Here is a 10226-nt window from a genome sequence, read left to right on the forward strand (position 1 = left end):
TCAGGTTTTTTTTTATTTCTAATAAATTTGCAAAGTTGTTACAAACCTGTTTTGTGCTTTGTCATTATGGTGTATGAGATGTAGACTGATGTGGAAAAAAAGTAATTCAAAGCAGTTTAACATTATGCTGCAACAAAACAAAATGAAGGGGTATGAATACTTTTGCAAGGCACTGTAATGTATGTATAATTTTATGTATTTTTATATTCTTTTATAATACATGACATTATTTACAGTACATTAATTTTAGAATGAACTTTGCCTTTAAATTTGTGTAGTATTGACACTTAAAGACCCATTTAATTATCTGTTCAGAGTGAAGGTGTAAAAATGGTCATGTAAATGGTAATGCAAGACTTCCCTGGTGAAAAAAAAAAAACTGTCTGGTTTTAGCTGGTCAACTAGCCTGGTTTTAGCATGTCATAACTGGTCAGCAGGCTGGTTTTCTGGTTTTAGAGGGGATTTGGCCACGTTTTCAGCCTGGTCAGGCTGGTCTTAGCTGGTCAGGCTGGGAACCCACCCACTAAAACCAACCTGACCAGCCTGGCCAGGCTGGGAGACCAGCTTAAAGCAGCTAAGACCAGCCAACCAGCCTAGCCTGGTTTTAGCTGTTTTTTTCAGCAGGGTTGTTTTTTTATCATACAATTAATTCAGTAACCAGCAGGAAGATTCACACTGCATATAAATAAAGGTTATTCTGAATCTTTAAGTCATTGTCATTTGCATTTACGAGAGCCACTAGATGCTGCAGCTGGCTCACATTTGCAGCCTGCAATACATCCGATGAATACTGTCACTGTTGCATCCTGCATCATATAATCGCTCTGATTAGAGAATACATATTAAAGTCAGCTTGTTCGGTTCAAACATCTGGCCATTGCATGTGTTCAGTCACAAATAATTGATTATATATTCTCTTACTCATGAATAGACTCACTGATCTGATGAATAATTCAATGATTCAATGATACGTGATTCAGATTGCTGGTGTATAAGCACTATTTCAATTTGCCAACAAACGTTGTATTGCAGCACAATGCCCATGGTTATGAATAATTCCTTTTACAATGCTGATGGAATTTCTGACTCATGTAATGACATCATCATCCGACAATTGTGTCTTTCATCAAATGAACAGAAATGCCTAAGTGTTTTGTGAGAGCTGAATCAGAAAGAATCGATCCATGTGACAATGTCTTTGTGTTAAATTAAGTTCTCCGGTAGGTACATAACCTGAGGCAATAAACAATGATGTCTCTGTTCTCTTGAGGGAGCTTTTTCGCTTTCTTCAATCTAATATAGCTGACATTAAATGATACACTAGAGGGCGAAAGAGATTCGTTTTACTGTTAGCAAAAGAGGACTGCGTTCATTTGTCTGACCTCCGTTCCATAACACAGGTTTTAAAGGCATAGTCATCATTTACTCACCCTCATGTCGTTCTAAACCCTTATGTGACTTTCTTTCTTCAGTGAAACACAAAATGAGACTTTCTGAATGACTTGTTCCTATTCCCAAGGAGAAAGGAAACCCATTGTTGTCTTGCACTTCTTTGGATCTATGATAAGCCCTCATCTTTGAGCAAACTATGTTTATTTTTTGCTTTTTACATGATTAAAAGGGAGAAACATCTGTTTAAGTTTGATCATGTGTTCGGACCACAGAGGATGTGGTAACAGTTTCACACAATGATAATTAACCATCACAGAATGTGTCAGGAAACAGTCGGCTAAAGTGTTTCCTTGATGGCAGCAAAAAACTTCTGAGTTGCAAAAAGTCTATAAACAAGATTATTCTGGATCCTGGAATTTCTGCTCTTCGTTATTAGGGAAAACAAACAAACAAACAAAAAAACTTTATAGTGTCTTTATGCTCAGTTATGTGGCACCTAGTGTTTATCTTCACAGGTAAGCATTATTTTAATAAAGCGTATTACCATTTAATTACTTTTTAAATCTAATATGCACTCATTTGGTTGACAGTATATGGAACCCATGGTTGTGTGATGACCAGTCCAGACCAGAAGGTTAATGTTGGGACAGATGTCCATTTGTCATGTAATTTCTCAAAATGTCCTGGACCTCTGGACATCATGTCTCTTAGTGTGGAGTGGGAATTCCAGGTAGGCTTATTTTTAGACCAGTACAAATACTTTACATCACTTTAACAGTAATCTCTGTTACTTTGTGTATTGTTTTTAAACACAGAATATCTCCTCTGAGCCAAAAACAATCCTGTACTACATCCAAAATCGAATTGTACCACTTCGTGGTGTTATTTTTCGGGGAGATGTCAAATTAGGAAGTTTTGATATACATCTTCCATCAGTGACCTATAACAACAATGGAACTTATTTGTGTAGAGTGCGTCTCAATGGGAGTTTTCACAAAAATCTAACACACCTTTTTGTCCATTCAGGTAACAGACTATTACTTATGTTTTTTTTTATTTTTTTTATTCACATTGTTGTTTACTTGGCAGTCCTTGCTTACTCATTGTGCATCAGTGGTTTGTGTAACTAAAAAAGTCATCCTGATCTCATGAGGAAAACATACCTGTGGGAACTTTTCGCAACATGCGAAATACATATAAGCATGTACCATTTGTGACATATTGGATGTGAATTGTCCATTGAGTGGAAAAGAGTAAAAGAGTGTTCGGTTTTTTCCCCTGGAACAGATGAACATACATATGGTACATTTTATGTAACGACGGTTTTATATGTGTCACTGCAGTTCTGACTTGAAATGTACCATATGCACTACTTCTAAATCAAAACCTACCCAATAGTTTTAACCAAAACGAATGTGACTTAAAAATGTCAAAATCTTTCAGTTTTTTTATTGGGAGTCATGTTTTTCACAGGATTTGTACCCAAGGATTCTGCAATTCAAGTCCAGTTCCGTGCCGGCTGAACTACCAAGCAAGCTTGTTACATCTAGAAAGTGAAATATATGTAGCTGTAATCATAACTGTGTATGAAAACAATTACAAGTGCTAATAGTGTTCATTTCTGTTGGAAACTGCAGTGATATGTATTTATTGGTACGTATTTTGCATCTTGCAGAAAGGTTCCCACAGGTATGTTTTTGTATGAGATCGGGCAGCAAAAAGTTTTGACACATTAAAAGGATAGTTCACCCAAAAAAAGAAAGTTCTGTCAAAAATGACTTACCCTCAATTCATTCCAAACTTGTTAGACCTTCGTTCATCTTCACAAATTAAGATATTTTTGATAAAAATCCGAGAACTTTCTGACCCTGGATAGACAGCAATGCAACTGACACATTCAAGGCCCAGAAAGGTAGTAAGGACATCAGTAAAATAGTTCATGTGACACCAGTGGTTCAACCTTAATTTTATGAAGCTACAAGAAATTCTGCCGTATTTTACTATTCTATCCTGCTATCATCCCATTTAAACATAATAAGCTTAAAGGTGCCATATAATGCATTGTTACAATATTTTAAATTGTTCTTTGATATCTACATAGAAGGTATATGGTATAGGAAAGGGCAAAAATTCTCCAGAAACGGTTTTACAAGTCCATTTACAACCCTAGGATTTGTCCCTAGAATGAAATGCTCTGTTATTGCCTTATTTGGAAGGTCCGTGAATATTAATGATGAGCTCTACTCTGATTGGCTGTATCACAGAGCTGCTCATCTCAATAGCTTGCACATAGAGGAAATATATATTTAATAGCGGAGCTTTAGCCGCTTTTAATATGTGGTTTGTTGAATCTGCCGTTTTGAATCCGCAAAACATTTTACTCTCACTATTGTGATCACATGTGCTCTGTGTAACGTTATACTGCAGTGACACAAGTACTTACCACACAAGTTTAGATGCTTGTTAGTGATACTCAGGATCTGTAAATCATTCGTCATCATCAGCGCAGTCATCTCTCCAGCTCTCTATTTATGTGAAGATGGTAAGTGAAATCTTATGTACTGCAATGTAACAGGCTACCTTCAGTGGCTTGCCTTATTTAACTTATGTACTGACGTTACTGATGATTAGGCTATGCAAATGTTGGGGGCATAACTATTAACAATCACAACTATTGCGTAATAGTCGGTGTTATGTTGGAATTGACCTTTCAGTGTTTTTTGCAAACACCAGATTTATATAAGAAGAAGGAAATGGTGGTGTTTGAGACTCATGGTATGTCATGTACATGTACTGAACTGTTGTTATTCAACTATGCCAAGGTAAATACAGTTTTCCATTCTATGGCACCTTTAATAAAAAATGACAATAAATAAATAAATAAATAAAGTATCTGGATGATGCAGTGCTAACATAATTATTTAACCTAGAAAATATAAAATATATTTTTTGCCTTATTTTGTGATAAAGATGTTAAATAAAATGCATATTTATTAAACAAATCATGAAATTACCATTAGGGAAATATAGGGATAGTCCAAAATACAAATTGTTATCATCAGTGTGTTAAATAAGTATTTTTGTTTTCTTAGCACACACATAAAAAATATTCTTGCAGCTTCATAAAATTATGGTTGAAACACTGTCACATGGACTATTTTAATGATGTCCTTACTAACTTTATGGGTCTTGAACGTCTCACTTGCCTTGCTGTCTATGCAGGGTCAGAAAGCTCATGTGACACTGAAGTAATTTCTCTTGAAAATTCAGTTTTGCACCACAAGGAATAAATTACATAAAAATAGAAAAGAGTTGTTTTAAATTGTCATAATATTTCACAATATTACTATTTTTCATACACTGTAAAAAGTTTTCGTCAGTTTCAACTTAAAAACTTAAGTTTAGCAACTGCCTTAAGATTTTAAGTTAAATCAACTTAAGTCATTAAAACTCACAAGTTATATCAACTCATTTTTATTGTAATAAGTTAAAATGACTTGTAGTTTTAAGCTGATTTAACTTAAAAACTTAAGGCAGCTGCTAAACTTAGGTTTGTAAGTTGAATCTGGTGAAAACTTTTTTACAGTGTAATAAATGCCAGACCAAATTACAAAGCAATTAACTTTTAAATATTTGATCGATAGCATACAGAAATTCTTGTAAACACCTGTCAAGTTTATAAAATACTAACATTTTAAAGGTGTCTTTATGTGGATAACTTTGTATATGAGTTCCAAACTCAGTTATCTTCTTTATTTTCTTCAGCACTGACCAGGAGAAACAATCCAGGTGTGAATCTTCCACAGGAACATCCTCCCTGGTGGCTGGCCGTGGCATCAGTGTCTGGGTTTGTGTTACTATTTGGTACTGTGTTTTTGGGGAGGAAGGCTTGCAGATCGACCCAGAGAGAAAACAACGCAAAGTAAGTCATTGTCAGTTCAGAAAGAGATGTAGCAGCTTGTTGGACTTTTTTTTTTTCTTTTTTGGTGGCTTCATGTTGTGCTTTATTTTCTACTAGGCAAAATAAAGAAGAAGTTAAAACCAGCACAAATATTGAAGACAACGGAATCACATACAAGGTAACCCACTATCTTTGCGACTTCCTTCTGCACATCTGCTCTCATTTCCTCTCTTTGCTTTTTGTACTTGGTAAAGTCAATTATTCAACCAAATTTATTTGATTTATGTTTATTCTGATTAAATTAAGAAAACAGTGGTTGAGGTTTGTTTCTAGAATGTTTAAATGGGTTCTTAGGTTGGGTTCTTGGGTTGTTGCATAGGTCTTGAAGATGGCTTGTTGTGTGTCTCAGGTGGAAAGCAGCTCTATGCCTGATCTGGTAGAGGTGAACAGTCCTCCCTGCAGTGCAGACAACATCTATGTTACCATGGTAAGGTAGACTTGAAAGCACAATATGAAATAAACAAAATAATGTAAATGATTGATTTATGAAATGTGCATGTCTGTTTATACATCATTAGAATAACTTTTAAGTTAAGTGAGAATGGATTTTGCATGCTTTTGAATTTCCACTGTGAAAAAGAATTGTGCTTAATTGTATCGACACTTGTTGTGCACTTCAAATCTTAAAAATATATTTTTAAAAACCTGAACTTGAAATAATATAATTTTTATCACCTAAAAGGCCACTTAAAGGATAACTATTGCCAAAATGCAACCTGGGCTGTTTTTTTTTTAATTGTAAACAAACTTATATCTAAAAGTATAATTACGACAAACGAGCCGTTTTTGAGATTGACCGTGATTTCGTTTTGTGGTCAGTGGCCGGTGAATGGGAGTACTAAGGGCATAACTTTGAACGCATCAAAATCGATATTTTTACAACACTAAGACTGCTCGACACACCATGAAACTTTGCTCAAAGTATCGCCTGGGTCTCTACACATGAACTCGAGCATTGAGAACATTGTTTGTGTCCACAGAGTTTACTAAAAAGAAAGTTTTTGAACAACTCACTTTCACTGTTTGAGTTTCCACTCGCGGCCGTCTGGCCAGTCAAGAAGTGTCGATCTCCGAATGCAAGGATGGATAGCTCCTAAAGCATATTTCCATATAAATGCACGGCTAATTCGTTGTTTTGTCGCAAGTGAAAAACAATATTAACCTTCTAGTTGTAAAAAGAGCCTCATATAAGCCTAATATTTCGTCCTATGGAGTCCATTCATTCGCATTCGGAGATCGACACTTCTTGACCGGCAAGATGGCTGCAAGCGGAAACCCAAACAGTGTAAGTGAGTTGTTCAAAACCTTTCTTTTTAGTAAACTCTGTGTACACAAATAATGTTCCCAATGCTCGAGTTCATGTGTAGAGACCCAGGTGATACTTCGAGCAAAGTTTCATGTGTCGAGCCTTCTTTATGTTGTAAAAATATCGATTTTGATGTGCTCAAATTTATGCCCCTAGTATTCCCATTCATCGGCCATTGACCACAAAACGAAATCACGATCTCAAAAACGGCTCGTTTGTCGTAATTATGCTTTTAGATATATGTTTGTCTCGTTTGCAAAAAAAAAAAAAAAAAAAAAAAAAAAAAACAGCCCAGGTTGCATTTTGGCAATAGTTATCCTTTAAAGGATCAATTCACTTCCAGAATTAACATGTCCTGATAATTTACTCATCCCTATTTCATCCAAGATTTTCATGTCTTTCTTTCTCAGTCGAAAAGAAATTAAGGTTTTGGAAGAAAAAATTCCATGATTTTCTCCATATAGCGGACTTCAATGGTGGCCAACAGGTTGGAGGTCCAAATTGCAGTGCCAATGCAGCTTCAAAGGGCTCTACATAATCCCATCTGAGGAACAATGGTCTTATCTAGCAAAACAATCTGTCATTTTCCAAAAAAAAAAAAAAAAAAAAAGCATTAGCTCTCTGATGCACATTTGCATCTTCACGCATTACGTAATCACGTTGTTTGCCACCATTGAAGTCCACTATATGGAGAAAAATCAAATTTTCTCTTCCAACCTCAAACTGACTTTCTTTGCGCGTTCGCTCTGTAAACACTGCACTCTTAAGAATAAAGGTGCTTTAAAAGGTTCTTCAAGCGATGACATAGAAGAACCATTTCTTGCTTACCTTTTTATAATCTGAAGAAACTTATTTGCCACAAAGAACCCTTTTGTGAAACAGAAAGGTTCTGCTGATGTTAAAGGTTCTTTATTGTACCATTTAGACAAAAAAGGTTCTATGGCATCGTGAAGCACCTTTATTTTTAAGAGTGTGGGGCGGTACTTCTTCTTACATCATACATGTGTTATTTCATAATGTGGGAGTTTGAGTGAATGCAAGACGGGCATTTGTGGTTAAAAAGTATTTACATTTTTGCTTCTTTTATAAAATGACAAATAGCTTTGCTAGATAAAACCCTTATTCCTCCGCTGGGATCATACAGAGCCCTTTGAAGCAGCACTAAAACAGAGCCATCACTATATGGAGAACAATCCTGGAATATTTTCCTTAAAAAACATAATTTCTTTTCGACCTAAACATCCTGAATGACATAGGAGTGAGTAAATTATCCGGAAATGTTTATTCTGGAAGTAAACTAATCCTTTAAGTGTACTTAAAGAGACTTTCATGACTGTGTTTCTTAACACACTTCAGTACACTTTTAAAAATTGACTTTAAATGTTAATTTAATTTAAAGTATATTTTATTATATGTAATTGTTTTAATAACTATTTTTATACTTTAAATAAGCACACAAGTACACAATTTTGATGTGCTGACTAACATACTAAAGCACATGTCAAGTACTTGATTATTTTTTAAATTTTACTATTTCATATTACAAAGTTAGTATATTTGAAATACACAAAATTGCAATTTCACGATTAGAAATGTGTAAATACAAACATTTAAATACATGACATACACGTTTCAACAGAAATCCAATTAAAGTATTAACCATAAATGCTTATCAGTACATTTAATATGTGTCCCTGGACCACAAAACCAGTCTTAAGTATCACATGTATACTGTATTTGCAAAAGTGAACAATACATTGTATGGGTTTTTATTTTATCACAAACATCATTAGGATATTAAGTAAATATCATATTCCATGATAATATTTTATAGATTTCCTATTATAAAAATATCAAAGCTTAATTTCTGATTAGTAATATGCACTGCTAAGAACTTCATTTGGACAACCTTAAAGCGATTTTCGCAATATTTAGATTTTTTTGCACCCTCAGATTCCAGATGTTCAAATAGTTGTATCTAGACCAAATATTGTCCTATCCTAACAGCTTACTTATTCAGAAAATTGACCCTCATGACTGGTTTTGTGGTCTAGGGTCGCATATGGACAACAGAAATAAAATAAAACTAAACAAAGGCAATTACAAATAAAGATGTACTTAAAGATGTGGAAATTAATTATGTTCTTAATGACATGCATTTCCATATTGTAAGTGAAAATGTATATGCATACATCTCTTTATGTGTAAACTGATTATTAATCATTTACCACAGAAAATAAGTGTTCACAACATGTAAAATGGCTTGTGTTTGTCTGTGTTCTCCATCGCTGGAAGCAGCATGGTTTACCATTCCCACCAGATGCTCCTGTCACAGCTGGACGCAACAGACGTCTTCCCTCTGATTGGCAGCCGAAGGATGAGGAGCCCGTATATGTCCGCTGCCAAGATTTATCAATCAGACCATGCCGCTTAAAAGATGAGACAAAGAATAACTGATTATTTAAATGAATGAAAGTGTATTGTCAGATATGTATTTGTGTACTTTTTTCAATACTCATTGGCTGACTATACATTGTCCCTCATAATAAATATGTGTTCATCTGTCTAAAAGTGCATGCAGTTCAATGCAGTTTAATCAAGTAGCCTTTGTTCCTCACGCATCTCTTAAATTATCTGTGAGATGTCAACAAAGGTCATTATAGTTGTTACAGCACTTTACAAGTATTTGCCAAAAGATTTGAATATCGAGGGAAAGTCCATTTATTTCAATAATTTGTTTCAAAAAGTGACACTTGTATGTTATATTAGTTCTCTACACCCAAAGTGAAATATTTCAAGCCTTTATTTGTTTCAATTTTGATGATTATGGATTAAAGACAAAAAAATAAAAAATAAAAAATCCAGTATTTCACAAAATTAGAATATTTGATGTGACCAATAAAAAAGGATCTTAAACACCTTAAACGCCTTCTGAAAAGTGTGTTAATGTACTGTATTATGCCCTCAGTACTTTGTTGGGCCTCCTTTTGCACTAATTACAGCATCAAGGCGACGTGGCATGGAGTCGATCAGCCTTTGACACAGTTGAGGTGTTATGGTAGCCCAAGTTGCTTTGATATTGGCCTTCAGCTCGTCTGCATTTCGGGGTCTCTGTTCCCTCGTCTTCCTTTTGACAATACCCCATAGATTTTCAATGGGGTTTAAGTCAGGCGAGTTTGCCGGCCAATCAAGTTCAGTTATTCCATGGCTATTAAACCAGGTATTGCTAGTTTTGGCTTTGTGGGAAGGTGCCAAATACTGCTGGAAAATAAAAACATCATCACCAAAAAGCTTGTCGGCAGCAGGGAGCATGAAGTGCTCTAAAATTTCCTGGTAGACAGCTGCGTTGTGTTTTATCAAGTCCACAGTCAATGGACCCACACCAGTAGATGACATGGCTCCCCAAACCATCACTGACTGTGGAAACTTCACACTGGACTTTAAGCAGCTTGACTTTTGTGCCTCTCCGGTCTTCCTCCAGACTCTGGGACCTTGAACTCCAAATGAAATGCAAAATTTGCTTTCATCTGAAAACAGGACTTGGGACCACTAGGCAACAGACCAGTA

At 35.2% G+C, this 10226-nt stretch overlaps 1 long non-coding RNA gene across 3 annotated transcripts in view; it reads right to left on the minus strand.

Moving 5' to 3' along the window:
• Positions 1-5077: 5077 nt before the first annotated feature.
• LOC141284834 (uncharacterized) overlaps positions 5078-10226 on the minus strand; it is a 46589-nt gene continuing 41440 nt past the window's right edge. For 2 of the 3 annotated variants that reach the window (XR_012338498.1, XR_012338499.1), the window contains 2 exons: positions 8968-9088; positions 5078-5749 (listed from right to left, as the gene is read on the minus strand). This is a non-coding gene — a long non-coding RNA (uncharacterized lncRNA). Of the gene's footprint in view, positions 5750-8887; positions 9089-10226 lie in introns of all 3 variants that reach the window. The other variant, XR_012338500.1, reaches the window with a different exon arrangement.

Source organism: Garra rufa, chromosome 14 (genome assembly GCF_049309525.1).
Source record: "Garra rufa chromosome 14, GarRuf1.0, whole genome shotgun sequence".
Taxonomy (NCBI): domain Eukaryota; kingdom Metazoa; phylum Chordata; class Actinopteri; order Cypriniformes; family Cyprinidae; genus Garra; species Garra rufa.